At 41.0% G+C, this 15,159-nt stretch overlaps 1 protein-coding gene and 1 long non-coding RNA gene across 11 annotated transcripts in view; both read right to left on the bottom strand.

Annotated features, from left to right (window-relative positions):
• LOC138356388 (uncharacterized) overlaps nt 1-12,296 on the bottom strand; it is an 80,656-nt gene extending 68,360 nt beyond the window's left edge. The window contains exons 1-2 of the long non-coding RNA XR_011224436.1: nt 11,428-12,296; nt 1,230-1,297 (exon numbers count right to left, since the gene is read on the bottom strand). This is a non-coding gene — a long non-coding RNA (uncharacterized lncRNA). The remainder of the gene's footprint in view (nt 1-1,229; nt 1,298-11,427) is intronic.
• Nucleotides 1-15,159, bottom strand: part of LOC123773700 (uncharacterized) — a 510,416-nt gene that overhangs the window by 374,239 nt on the left and 121,018 nt on the right. The window lies entirely within an intron of this gene.

Genomic DNA, 15,159 nt, shown 5'->3' with positions numbered 1-15,159 from the left:
AGGGTGAAGGTCGGGTCCATCACAGACCCTTCCTCACCTTGGAGACTCCTAGAGCAACGTACCATACTAACCTCCCTACTCCCCACATCCCACCGCCCCGTGACTACCCCTATCCCCGTGGCTAGTACCATTCTCCTCTCCATTCCTCCAAGTCAACTACGGGCTCACCATAGCCCGTGCTACTTGGAACTACCAGGTGGCGAATCTTAAACAACAACAACAACCCATACGTACAAACTTCCAGTTGCCCAACCGGCTCACTAGTTTTCCATGGAACACGATCCGTTGATCGGTTAACACCAGGTCCCTAATTACTGCTGGGTTATCTTGAGGTTATCTTTAGATGATTTCGGGGCTTTTAGTGTCCCCGCGGCCCGGTCCTCGACCAGGCCTCCACCCCCAGGAAGCAGCCCGTGACAGCTGACTAACTCCCAGGTACCTATTTACTGCTAGGTAACAGGGGCATTCAGGGTGAAAGAAACTTTGCCCATTTGTTTCTGCCTCGTGCGGGAATCGAACCCGCGCCACAGAATTATGAGTCAACAGGGGTGAGTAGTTGAGAACGATTGCCGCACAATTTTTTCTTTATTAAATAACATGCAATATAAAGATTCTATTTCAATCAATTTACAAGGGGGAAATACTTCATTTATATGTAGTTTATATAATTCTCAGTAAACCAATTTTTCATATCATGTGATTCCTTCCTCGTCATGGGTTCGAACCCAACGAAATCGCTGGCGAAACTTGGGCCGATATCTTGGCATAAAAATATCACGTGTTCCTATATATACAACGGCCCGGAAGAACATGGCCCAAAGAGCGACACGCTCCTTACCTATGAAAATAACCCTGTGGGTAGCTTGGAGTTTGTATATGGTCAATGTATAGCCTAACCCTGTTGGACAGCGCGCAGGACTCGTAATTCTGTGGCGCGGGTTCGATTCCCGCACCAGGCAGAAACAAATGGGCAAAGTTTCTTTCATCCTGAATGCCCCTGTTACCTAGCAGTAAATAGGTACCTGGGAGTTAGTCAGCTGTCACGGGCTGCTTCCTGGGGTGTGTGTGTGGTGTGAAAAAAAAGTAGTTAGTAAACAGTTGATTGACGGCTGAGAGACGGGCCGAAAGAGCAAAGCTCAACCCCCCCCCCCCCACGCACCCCAAACACAACTAGGTGAATAAACGCACACACGCACACACACACACTCTCTCTTCGCCACAACAATTACCTGGAGTTAGCTGGATTAGTGGAGTTATCGTCTACTCTACTGTTAGTGTCTTCAGGGCCAGCACACACCTGCAAGAGAAGCAAAGGTTTAGCGAGGGCGTCAAAGTTATCGACCACCATCGCCCAGTTCCCTGCGCTAATCAACTACTAATGTCTCTCTGAGGACATGTAAGCTCTACTGTTAAGCGATTACAAGCTAAAAATACTAAAAGTTCGGTAATGGCAGACTGCAAGACGACTTTAACGAGCTAAATACATATAGAGGTCGTAATGTATTCCTTAGAGGTCGTGGTTCCCGGAGGTCGTAATGTACCTCCTAGAGGTCGTGGTTCCTGGAGGTCGTATCTCCTAAAGGTCGTGGTCCTCGGAGGTCGTATCTCCTAAAGGTTGTGGACCTCGGAGGTCGTATGTCCTAAAGGTGGTGGACCTCGGAGGTCGTATGTCCTAAAGGTGGTGGACCTCGGAGGTCGTATCTCCTAAAGGTGGTGGACCTCGGAGGTCGTATGTCCTAAAGGTGGTGGTCCTCGGAGGTCGTAATAATGTCTGGTTTAACGATGCTACTCATCAATAAGGGTGAAACATTAGCCCAAAACACTGTTCAGAACGCACCATAATACTGGAGTACTTATTTTATGTCAAACAACAGTGGAAACCATCGTGTCAAACTGCCACATGCTGCTATATATAGTTCCTGGATTGCATGTAAGCTGTGCAAGAGCCGCAGTCAGTCTGTGACATGCAAAACTGAAATCGCTCCAGAAGAAACACATTAAACAAGTTCAAACCTAAGCGCCAACAGACGATCTCTGTATTATTATAAGTAAAAAAATCAACATTAACTTACGCTAATTCATCCTACTTTTAACGGGCATTTTGCGTTGTTTGTTTTGAACATATTCTGTAATCTACTTACGGAAGAACATTGTCTTGGAACATCTTGGAACTTAGACCATCTCCCTCGCCATCAACCCATCCTCAAGCTATGCTCGTCCAACCCACACATGCGTAGTTTGTTAAGTATTGTGTAACTAACAACAACAGTTTCTCGAATGTAAAATAACATCAATGTGTATCTAACATTTTGTGTGGAGCCAGACCTAGGATAGGCTTGGTTAAGGGTTGTGTATTTTGATTCTATTGCCAATGGTTAAAGGTTGTGTATTTTGATTCTATTGTCAATCATTTTTACAATCCATCTTCAGGCTATTTACTTCCAATAGAAAATAAATTAAAACAAATCGACTCCAAAGACGCATTCATCGATGTTAAATATATACAAACCCAGTATTTTTCACATATAAATATTATTATGTCATAATTCTATGGCAAAGTTAGGTATAGGTTAGGTTAGACCAGGTGTTTTGGTTTTGCTGAAAAATAATTAGATATTGCAATTCATGGGAAAGGGAGAATGACAAGTTATGTGTCCAACACATTCCATACAAAATGGGCAATCTTATCTTGAGGTTATCTTGAGATGATTTCGGGGCTTTTAGTGTCCCCGCGGCCCGGTCCTCGACCAGGCCTCCACCCCCAGGAAGAAGCCCGTGACAGCTGACTAACATCCAGGTACCTATTTTACTGCTAGGCAACTGGGAGGGGAATTTACAGAGGTGCGATTGGAAGAAAGGTCTCATGTGAGGCACTTTTCCAGAAAAGTTCGAATGTCATCAGTTGTTAATCGTGTGTCTTGTTTCTCATTGCATTCATGAGTATTAGGAGTTTAGTTATGAGGATGTACTTGAACTTATTTTTGCTCTATATTAAATAATTAAATATTGTATAGTTGTCACATACACATTACTTTACAAGGAAAATATTATATTACATATAGTTTATACAATTCTCAGTAAAACAATGTTTCATATCATCACAGAGCATTTGGGAGTATAACCCCAAAATGTTATACTTGATCGTGCCTCCCAAAAATGCCACTATTTTCTCTACCGAGTAACCCTCCCGCCTGTCTATAACAAAAAATGTAATCAGAAAGTAGCATAATTATTGTATTCTTAATTTTCCTGCATGTAATGTCAGTATTAAACATACAAAAAAATACTAAATCCACTCTAATGTCTGGTCCACATAATGCTTCAATGGTGTCTTTAATCCAGTTTAGACAAAAAAAATTTTGCTTTCAAAAATAAAATATATGCATATTATTTTCCATTTCAGTACAGTGGTCACACCTATTGTTGTCCCTAATGCTAAGACATTCACACACACAAACATTTAGTCGGACCCTAAGAAAGCACTTTTTTTTTTATTATTATTCTACCACAGACGTGGCCAGACATTTACAATACTAACCAGCATATATACATTTTTTTCTGTCCTCCATGGACAGGGTTAGAGAAGTGTTAAACATATAGTTCAAGGGTTTATTGAACACTCAACCACAGAAGGTGATTCGGTGCTTTTAAAATGCTAAGCTAACCTACATACGTAAATACATAGATACACAGAGTTACGTATGCCCTACATAAAGTGTTTGATGTGTCTTTTACATAGTGTTAAGAAAGCACTGGCAGATGGAGAGGCTTCAAGGATAAGGAATGAGGACAGGGGAACGTGGAAGACGTAAGGGTTGGCTTGAGATGAGGGGTGATGATGGGGAGTTGGGGTGGTGATGGGTGTTTGAGAGAAGTGGGTTGGGTACAGAGATGAGTGAAAATGAGCTAAGTGACAGTATCCTCTGTACCTCTCACAGCATTTCATGGTGTACTGTGCGTGCTGAGGCTCTGGGTGTACTTGCATACCTGTACTTCCAGGGGGGTTTAGTTTCAGCAATTGGCCTCCACCCCCAGGAAGCAGCCCGTGACAGCTGGCTAACACCCAGGTACCTATTTTACTGCTAGGTAACAGGGGCATAGGGTGAAAGAAACTCTGCCCATTATTTCTCGCCCGGGATCGAACTCGGGACCACAGGATCACAAGCCCAGCGTGCTGTCCGCTCGGCTCCCTTACTAATTAAGGGATTACTAATAGACTCGACTACCTTGAACCATGAATTATCTCTCAGGATGTTCGGTAATATGTTTATTGTTTGTGATGTGTGTCTATGTATGTATTAACACGATGTACTGAACGGGGTGAGAATAGCTTGAGCTACCTCATCCCTTTGTGTGTATTTTACCTCAATAAACTTATTTCAATTTCAATTTGAACCATGAACCTGTCCAGGTAACTTAATGACCCTATTTCCCAAGCCCAATCATACATGTTTTGTTCTTGTTAATGCCACGAATGTTAAATTGCGTGTCACATGCGTATATGAATGGTTTAATTGGAAAGTATATTTTATTTAGTTAACATTATCTCTAAAAGTGCAATTCTTTGTTTTTGTCACTGTTCACTATGTGTATCACAGTTGTATCACAATGTATCACTGTTTAGCCCCGTTGGTTACAATGTATCACTGTTTAGCCCCGTTGGTCACAATGTATCACTGTGTAGCCCCATTGGTCACAATGTATCACTGTATAGCCCCGTTGGTCACAATGTATCACTGTGTAGCCCCATTGGTCACAATGTATCACTGTATAGCCCCGTTGGTCACAATGTATCACTGTGTAGCCCCATTGGTCACAATGTATCACTGTTTAGCCCCATTGGTCACAATGTATCACTGTTTAGCCCCGTTGGTCACAATGAATCACTGTTTAGCCCCGTTGGTCACAATGTATCACTGTATAGCCTCGTTATTCACAATATATCGCTGTAGCTTCGTTGTTCACAATGTGTGTATCAGTCCATTACACGTTGCACACACATGGATACAATCAATAACAAACATGTTTCACTTAGTCACACTTGCAGATATCATCAAACACAGATGTGAATGCCGCGCAGGAGACACGCAAGTCAGTCCGTTAAACACCGTTGGTTCTGGCTAGTAAAGAATCACTGCTCTGACAGCCTCGCCCTTAACCGAATAGAATGACTCAATGCGAAACTAAATATACTAAACTGCTACCTTGTTCCTCTTGCTAGACCACAATAGCTTCTCAAAAAATAATTATGCTAATGAGATAAAGTTGTGTGTATAATCAATACTAGTAATTAAAGTATATTGTCTGGGATATTTCATTCACACTCGTTATGGTCTAATGTTACACACTTATATCGGGGCCTTATCCTAATGTCTGGAATTCTTTGCTGGTATAATGTCTGTTTAATATGGTAAGAGTGGCGTATATACTGTGCATATATATGATATAAGAGTGACGATCATGGAATTGATAGATGCAGCGGTTAGTGACAAGATATAGTGTATGAACTATTGTCAACACTATCATCACCTGAACCCATCCTCCGAATTGACAGTACGATTTAATACTAAGTGTAATAAGTACACTTTCTTACTGTCATAAACAGTGCATAATTGCACTTATTTGTCTTCATACATTTACCACCCCATTTTTGGAGGACGGGCTGATCACCTACACACATGTGTAAGCAATTACTTCCTTGCCACTCGTTCATACTGTATGCAAAACAGTGCAAATTTCCACAAAATGTTTACATAAATAATAGACACGTAACCTGTTATTATAGGACATATGGAGCTTATGACAAGTATATTGGAGGGAGGAAGAGAGAGGGTCGTACCTTTGAGGAGGTAGGCGTAGAGACAGCCACTCATCTGGTACATGCTTACAGACACCTTACGCTTCATGGGGGCGGGTCGCTGGCGCCACACTTAACCACTTGAACACATATGTCACTTCACCTTCGATCATACACAATATGAACACCGTTAAAGCTTAGTCTGATATTTTTGGTCAGGATTAACAGTATATATATATTAATTTAAAATCGTAAATAATTTTCCATGAACATGTGTTCTGTTTAATTCCGACTCAGTGCGTGTGGAGTTAAAGTAGTTCTATAAGTCACAAAGCGGATCCCAATACTCAGTATAGGGGATACACAGTCACCAACAATATCACTGTTTCTAAAAGATCCCAACAGTCTCTTACATAGACTTGAGTCATTCTGCTATATTTAGCAAGTGGAGCGTGCATTAGGACGTTATCAGAGGCGCATCGACCTGCCGGACACGTTGGGATCAGTTTCGACAGCAATTTGGGTTATATCCTGGAGGCGAGCTGTCAGCCCTGGCTGCTTACTCACGCTCACCCGTGACTCTACACTCATCAACACCCACGTTCATGTTGTCCCACATTTTCTGTGACCCTTTCACTGGGGGAGTGCACCATACTCATTTCTCTTACCGTGATTATAATATTTCAATGAATACGCTAGGCTATATGGAATATATATATTGTATATTCTTAGTGTATTTTCATGAACACTCCTCCGAATGTGGGGAATACACTTAAGTACAGCACTCTTGAGAGGAGACAAATGAATACACTTGTGATGGGAGGAGACACGGGGATATATTAGGCTACAACACTAGTGAAGGGAGATACAGGGATACACTAGGCTACAAAACGGAATAACTTCCACTTGTGATCCAGCCAGGTCCCACCTGTAGCGTACCAGGCACCTGTTTAGTCGGTAGAACGCAATGTTGCTTACTGGTGTAGGTGTGTGGGTGACTGAGGTGGTATGTCTCGGTTCACCAGTGTCACACTGAGGAAAGTGGTGAGGCAGGTGGGCGGGGCTGGTAGAGGACACGACAACACCCACCTCTGGCTCACACAACACACGCCACAATCATCGTTAAATAGCCATGTTACACGCCAGGTTTACACCAGGCACTTCGAGGAAACAGTGGGAACAGGTTAAAGTAATATTCCAAAAAGGTCGCGTTAACTTTGACCGGAGAAGCAAGCCGTGTCTGGGCACGTCGGGTCCACTTACCGCGACCGTAGTGGCCTGTCCTCATATGGGCGTCTGACAAGGTGCACCACTTAGCCCGCCTTATAAACTACACCCGCAATTCACATCTTATTTGGTTAGCTAGGTCAGTTATTCATTGTACGTTATAATCAATAATTAAAACTGTTTTTATATGTAGGTTAAGTATAATGTAGGAGTGAATACAAAGTGAATGATACCCGGAACATACCTAGACTGACGTTTGTGGTTCCTTAAGACCATTCACGTTTTCACCAGTATAACCTTGTTTTGATTCTTCCAGGATGATCTGGACTTATCCTGAGAATATCCTATGAGAGCCGGCGAGAAACAATGGGCAGTTTCTTTCACCCTATGCCCCTGTTACCTAGCAGTAAAATAGGTACCTGAGTGTTAGTCAGCTATCACGGGCTGCTTCCTGGGGGTGGAGGCCTGGTCGAGGACCGGGCCGCGGGGACACTAAAGCCCCGAAATCATCTCAAGATAACCTCAAGATAAGATAGCCTCCATGAACGCTAACAACTATGACCAAAGTCAACGTAGAATGTCCTAACATGACTTCAAGGCCTTGTGGACCTCACCCAAGAATGTGCAGTAGTTTTCACGGCTCTTCAGGATACAAGATATATCCTCTTCTAGCATAGTGCTAAAAAAAAAAAACAGCTGTAGAGATGCAACCGATCTTACTGTATAACAATCGTTAAATTTAAAGTGCTTTTGCCTGATCAAAAAAGTGTGCATTCTTGGACACCTCACTTCAAACCCATCTATGCCGTTCATAAGTCCAAGGAAGTGGCAATATTGCGGTACTATTAATTTCGATAAAACATTATAATTTTAACGTCGCATATGTCAAAATGATCGAGTATTTAGCATCTGTAACGAGTAGATGATCCCAATAATATACTCGCTACAGTATGATCCATCACATCAAAATTATTGGCCTCGACTAACTTTAATTCGTCCCTTAACTTTACCAGTACAAGATGGTACTAAAATAAAGCAAGCAGCCTAGTGGAGGTGAAAGGGTGGCGAGGTTCGCTTGCTTATCTTGCGTGAGTTGAGCTTTAGCTCTATGGTCCTGCCTCTCAAACATTAATCAACTGGTGTACAGGTTTCCGAGCCTATTGGGCTCTATCGTTGGAAACCATTACAACACACCACAAGACTCGCCAACATTCATCAACACACCACAACATTGAACAAAAACTACAACACTCACCAACACAACATTCACTAATACAATACTCTCCAACACAATACAAAATTCTCCAACACAACTTAGTATCTCCTTCACAGTCGACATTATTCACGGCGCTTAATTTAATTATGAATAAAACTGGATTAGAAACCCAGATACAAGACTCGTCATAACACGAATTTGTACGTAAGAAAATTTCAACTTCCATTTAGGATTCACCTCTCACGAAATCCCTTAACTACAAAGCATTAAATGCTTTGTAGTTTAATGCGAAAGCATTTGCAGTTTGTTATAGTCCCCCTCTAATTTTTCTTAGAAAACGGTACTAGGATCTCCCACAGAAAATGTAAAAAACACGTGCGTTTTTTGGGTGACTTCAATATCGGCTTAAAGTTGAATTATTATTTATATATATATATACAAGAGTTCTTACATTCTTGTACAACCATAGTTCGCGTAGCGTTTCGGGCAAGTCCTTAATCCTATGTTCCCTGGAATACGACCCCGCGAAGAATCGCTTTTACAAGCCATTTACACATTTTAACTCAAGTACCCATTTTACTGTTGCGTTAAACAGAGGCTACAGTTAAGGATTTGCGCCCAGTAAATCCTCTCCGGCCAGGATACGAACCCAGGACAAAGCGCTCGCGGAACGCCAGGCGAGTGTCTTACCACTACGCCAATTATTATTAATTGCACAAGTGAATTAAGCTGCATACATATGGCTTGTATGGCAATCTACATATATCTGACTTGTATGGCAAGCTGCATGAATATGGCTTGCACATGTGTAATTAGCTGTGTGTATGTATATATATATATATATATATATATATATATATATATATATATATATATATATATATATATATATATATATATATATATATATATATATATATTTGGTTTAAGTATATTAAACTACATATCTACGTCTTGTAAAAGTGTAATAAAGTGCATGTCTATGGCTGTACAAGCACAATAAACTGAATATTTACAGCTATGCAATTTCGTTAAACATATTCCTATTCTTTAATATTCATTCAGAAGCTGAAACTTTTGAAACGACACTTTATTTCAAGTTCCTCCCAAGAATTGTTTACGACTGATTACACATTTTTTGCAGTGGTTTCACAGGATGTGAACTTAGCGGCCGGCTCAATTTTTTTTACAGTATGAGATTATACCATATATATGAACGCGAAACGTGTTTTCATAGGAACGCGTGTTTCATTCTGGACACTAACTGGACGGGTGACCTCGCAGGTAGCCTCGCTCTTGCCCAAGAGAATTTTCATGAGAACAGCTGGGCTTAGATTCACGAAGAAGTTACGCACGCCCTTACGACCGTGTACATCTTTCCTCAATCTTTGACGGCTTTGGTTACATTTATTAAACAGTTTATAAGCACAAAAACTTGCCAGACAACAGTTGTTATTGTTATAAACAGCCTCCTGGTGCTTCGGAGCTCATTAACTGTTTAATAATTGTAAACAAAGCCGCCAAAGATTGAGAAAAGATGTACAGGCTCGTAAGTGCTTGCGTAACTGCTTCGTGAATCTGGCCCCTGGCAGGTCTCTTGTCTCAGGTCAGCACACCAGAATTCAACTTAACGTCTGCATTAAAAATTAAAACAAAACTCGGGAGCCAATGCGCAATATGTGATGCTCGGTTAATTAGGTTATATAACGCTTGTTCACGGAGCTGTTAACCGAACTTCAAGTTACTGTAGAATGATTTCACCATGACGACAAAGAACAAACATGTATAGGAAAGTTCTAGTTACTCTCACAGGGTGAAATAAAAAAAATAAAAATCAGTTTGTTCCTCTCCAAATTTCGAATTAAGGCACTAGCAATGGACAAAAAAATATTGTTATTGTTATATAATTCTCCTTTCAATGTACACTACGCCGTAATAAAATTAAACCAATTTATAAGATAATGTTCCGACCTGACTGCAGATTCGAAAGATTTTGTGATCACATTAAGGAAAATTCTTAGGCTTCTTGAGAGCAATAAATGACCTTTCCTAGGATGCAAGCCTCAACAGTTGCTTAAGGGAACGAAGACATTATAGGTAAGGAAACGTCTGATCACCTCCTGTGAGGGAATGGAACTCGGGTCCAGACGCTCGTGTACCATGGCCCACCAACAATAGCTTCATTGTTGCCAACATTCATCAACACACCTGTATTGTATACAGTGTGAATCACCATACAATGGATTCTTCTATTCAACATTTTATTGAAGCCAAATAAAACAATTTTTCCTTGGTTCACTGTTTCCGTTTGAAGAGAAATATCTTCAAAACAAACCAATCTTCAGCAGGTACAGACCACCCTGGCTTTCAATAGACAGCACAAACCAATCTTCAGCAGGTACAGGACACCCTTGGCTTTGAATAGACGGCACAAACCAATCTTCAGCAGGTACAGACCACCCTTGGCTTTCAATAGACGGCACAAACCAATCTTCAGCAGGTACAGACCACCCTGGCTTTCAATAGACGGCACAAACCAATCTTCAGCAGGTACAGACCACCCTGGCTTTCAATAGACGGCACAAACCAATCTTCAGCAGGTACAGACCACCCTGGCTTTCAATAGACAGCACAAACCAATCTTCAGCAGGTACAGGACACCCTGGCTTTCAATAGACAGCACAAACCAATCTTCAGCAGGTACAGGACACCCTGGCTTTCAATAGACAGCACAAACCAATCTTCAGCAGGTACAGGACACCCTGGCTTTCAATAGACATCACAAACCAATGTTCAGCAGGTACAGGACACCCTGGCTTTCAATAGACAGCACAAACCAATCTTCAGCAGGTACAGGACACCCTGGCTTTCAATAGACAGCACAAACCAATCTTCAGCAGGTACAGGACACCCTGGCTTTCAGTAGACAGCACAAACCAATCTTCAGCAGGCACAGGACACCCTGGCTTTCAATAGACAGCACAAACCAATCTTCAGCAGGCACAGGACACCCTGGCTTTCAATAGACAGCACAAACCAATCTTCAGCAGGTACAGGACACTTTGGCGCTCAAAACATCACAATTTCCTTTGGTTTTTTGCAGGTACAGAAGACCCCCTTGCTTCAAAAACCCGCCCCAGGACAAATCTCACATACAGCATACTTTCTTGATCTTGTCAGTACTTACCTTTGGCTTTAAGTGTATAAAAAGTGATCTTGAAGGGACCCAGCACGTCCAGTGACCTTGTTGGGGCCAGGAATGACCAGCCTCTGAACGTCCTGTTTACCTAATGCTCGAATAGTTTTCTTTGATGGCGTCAACGGGTAGACTCTTCTAAAGTTTTATTACCGTATTTACGGTCGCAGTTTTCCTTAACTATGTGCTTCATGGTCTTTATATATGCTTGAATAAATTTTGAATAATGCTCGTTGATGCTACAAGTTACGCATTGATTTTATAGTATATAATAAACACCACATAGGTCGTTTGGTTTCAGGCTCAAAGCCTATTAACCGCGGGAGTTATTAAGGCCACCACGATAACTTACTGACCAACCACCAAGAAACTTTTAGTCCTGAACTTAACCCAAGACTAAAATAATCTCTGTGTGTATACAACGAGCAGCGGGGTTACACCTCTCACTGTACATATCCCTTGGCCTCATAGCTAACAGAATTTAAATGTATTGTCTTAACTGTTTATAGCATGTTGTCTAATGTCATAAAACCACATACCTTGAACGACCCTTGCTTATTGAAGCATTCAGTAACTATCTTAAGGTTATCTTGAGATGATTTCGGGGCTTTAGTGTCCCCGCGGCCCGGTCCTCGGCCAGGCCTCCACCCCCAGGAAGCAGCCCGTGACAGCTGACTAACACCCAGGTACCTATTTTACTGCTAGGTAAGAGGGGCATAGGGTGAAAGAAACTCTGCCCATTGTTTCTCGCCAGCGCCCGGGATCGAACCCAGGACCACAGGATCACAAGTCCAGTGTGCTGTCCGCTCGGCCGACGGGCTCCCATAAGCCGTGATATACCACATAATATACTAGAAAATATTAATTTAGCCATGCTTTACTTTAGCTAAATTGCCCGAAACGTTATGATGTTAGCGGCTTTGCTAGAATATAAAAATACCAGTATTATGTAATCTCATAAACCAATTGTACCTTTTTGTAAAGAAATAAATACTAATAAATTGCCTATACCTGCTTGATGGGGTTCTGAGAGTTGTTCTACTCCTCAAGCCCTGACTTGTGAGAGTTTGGTCCACCAGGCTGTTGCTTGGAGCGGCCCGCAGGCCCACATATACCTGGTTGATGGGGTTCTGGGAGTTGTTCTACTCCCCAAGCCCGGCCCGATGCCAGGCTTGACTTGTGAGAGTTTGGTCCACCAGGCTGTTGCTTGGAGCGGCCCGCAGGCCCACATATCCACCACAGCCCGGTTGGTCCGGCACTTCTTGAAGAAAATTATCTAGTCTTCTCTTGTAGATGTCCATATTGCCGGAATATCATTTCTTATGCTCGCTGGGAGGATGTTGAAAAACCGTGGACCTCTGATGTTTATACAGTGTTCTCTGATTGTGCCTATGGCACCTCTGCTCTTCAATTCTGCATTTTCTTCCATATCGTTCACACCAGTATGTTGTTATTTTACTGTGTAGATTTGGGACCTGTCCCTCCAGTATCTTCCACGTGTATGTTATAGCCTAGTGATAATAATGTGATCATTATACAAAGATAGTCAAACCTACTCATTATTTTACTTGATAAAGCAAAGGTGAGCACATTGACCTTTAATACAATGATTAAACAAGAGGCCTGTATAGCAAGAGATTTTATTTAGGCGAAAAATAATACAAATACAAATAATTTATTTTACAAAACTTATATTTGATTGCTTTGACATTTATTTTATACATTTTTTATACATATCACAATAAGTCTTCATCAATGTACATCTATCAAAATATTTGGCACTTAACAATAGATATATTTCCTTAGCGAGGAGAGCTTAGATTATAGTGGGTGAGTCACACACACACACACACATTATATATATATATATATATATATATATATATATATATATATATATATATATATATATATATATATATATATATATATATATATATAATGTCGTACCTAGTAGCCAGAACGCACTTCTCAGCCTACTATGCAAGGCCCAATTTGCCTAATAAGCCAAGTTTTCATGAATTGTTTTTCGACTACCTAACCTAACTTTTTCGGCTACCTAACCTAACCTAACCTATAAAGATAGGTTAGGTTAGGTTAGGTAGGGTTGGTTAGGTTCGGTCATATAACTACGTTAATTTTAACACCAATAAAAAGAAATTGGCCTCATACATAATGAAATGGGTAGCTTTATCATTTCATAAGAAAAAAATTAGAGAAAATATATTAATTCATGAAAACTTGGCTTATTAGGCAAATCGGGCCTTGCATAGTAGGCTGAGAAGTGCGTTCTGGCTACTAGGTACGACATATATATATATATATATATATATATATATATATATATATATATATATATATATATATATATATATATATATATATATATATATATATATATATATATATATAATATATATATATTACCTCCTTCGCATGTCGTCCTCCGGAGAGACAATTACCCGAAAAGTGGCTCCTTGAAGATGACACCATCTGGCCTCTAAGGCGCAGGTGTGACCTAAGCTTTTACGAGCCACCAGTAGCGAAACTGGAGATGCTTGTTACAGACTTGGCGGCAATTTACGGTGCCCTGGTTGACGCGAAACGACTCTTGGGAATACAAATTACGAAATGCTGAGAGACACGCGGTCCGGCACGACTTGGGAAGGCTAACGCCAGGGGCGCGTGATCCGATAGCCTTTGCACCGCATTAGATTCTGTAACAGCCTCATACGGGTCGACAGATAGCAAACCGCAAATTCTTATTAGGATATCATTCAGCAATTTCCTTAGTTAATTAGACAATCACTATAGCAAAATGACAAGACTTTTGAAGGCCTGTGATGAAGAGACTTTTAAATGGACTGTCCATATAGACGCTCTTAACGGTTAAATATTCAATTCAAATTCAAATTTCGAGTGTACTGGCCCAGCGCGGTTTACCACACTGTAATGAATACTTATGTTCTCCACCCAGAGTCATTCTCCAGGCCTTCACACATACATATATTTTACCTAAATTAGGCACGTGTTGTGACTAATCAACGATGGTAGTTGGAATTTTTAGAGCACCAACAAAATCAGCACATTAATGTTTTCCATTCCTCATAAAACATGTAGATTATCTACCCAATTTGTAAACATTATAAAACATGTCGAGCCTCCGGAAAATGAATTTGAGCAGAATTTACATTTTATTGATGAAAGTTTTTAAGCCGGAATTCAAGACTTTATGCTTACCAAAATCTCTTTTACCGGTTCTTCTACGGTCACTTGATGATGTGTTCCAGTCGCAACAGTTTCTTTCAGTCACCAGTTATTAATTTAGAGACCAGCGTACAATCAATGGATTTAATTATACACTGATTCAAGGATAACGTTTCTCACCAAACTCTAATATGCATATTGAAATTTCCACCACAGACATAAAATAATAATAATAAAATTCTGGGGTACGGTGGTGGTGATGGACTTGCTTGGTCGTAGATGTGATCCAGAGTTGAAATGTCGGAGGAGATTGACTGATGAAGATTAAGCCACCCAAAAGTTCGGACGGGCATGAATAGCCCGTAAGTCTGAAGAGGGAAGGTAGGGTAATTACAAGGAGAAAGTGCTAAGCCAGAATGACTATACAGCACTGAGAGGGATAAGATAATGGATTAAATGAATGGTATCAATCCACTTAGTCCATCAGGGATCGAACACTAACTCTGCAAGAAGTGA

Source organism: Procambarus clarkii, chromosome 72 (assembly GCF_040958095.1).
Source record: "Procambarus clarkii isolate CNS0578487 chromosome 72, FALCON_Pclarkii_2.0, whole genome shotgun sequence".
Taxonomy (NCBI): Eukaryota; Metazoa; Arthropoda; class Malacostraca; order Decapoda; family Cambaridae; genus Procambarus; species Procambarus clarkii.
Note: the sequence above shows the minus strand (reverse complement) of the source record. Positions and strands in the feature narration are given on the sequence as shown.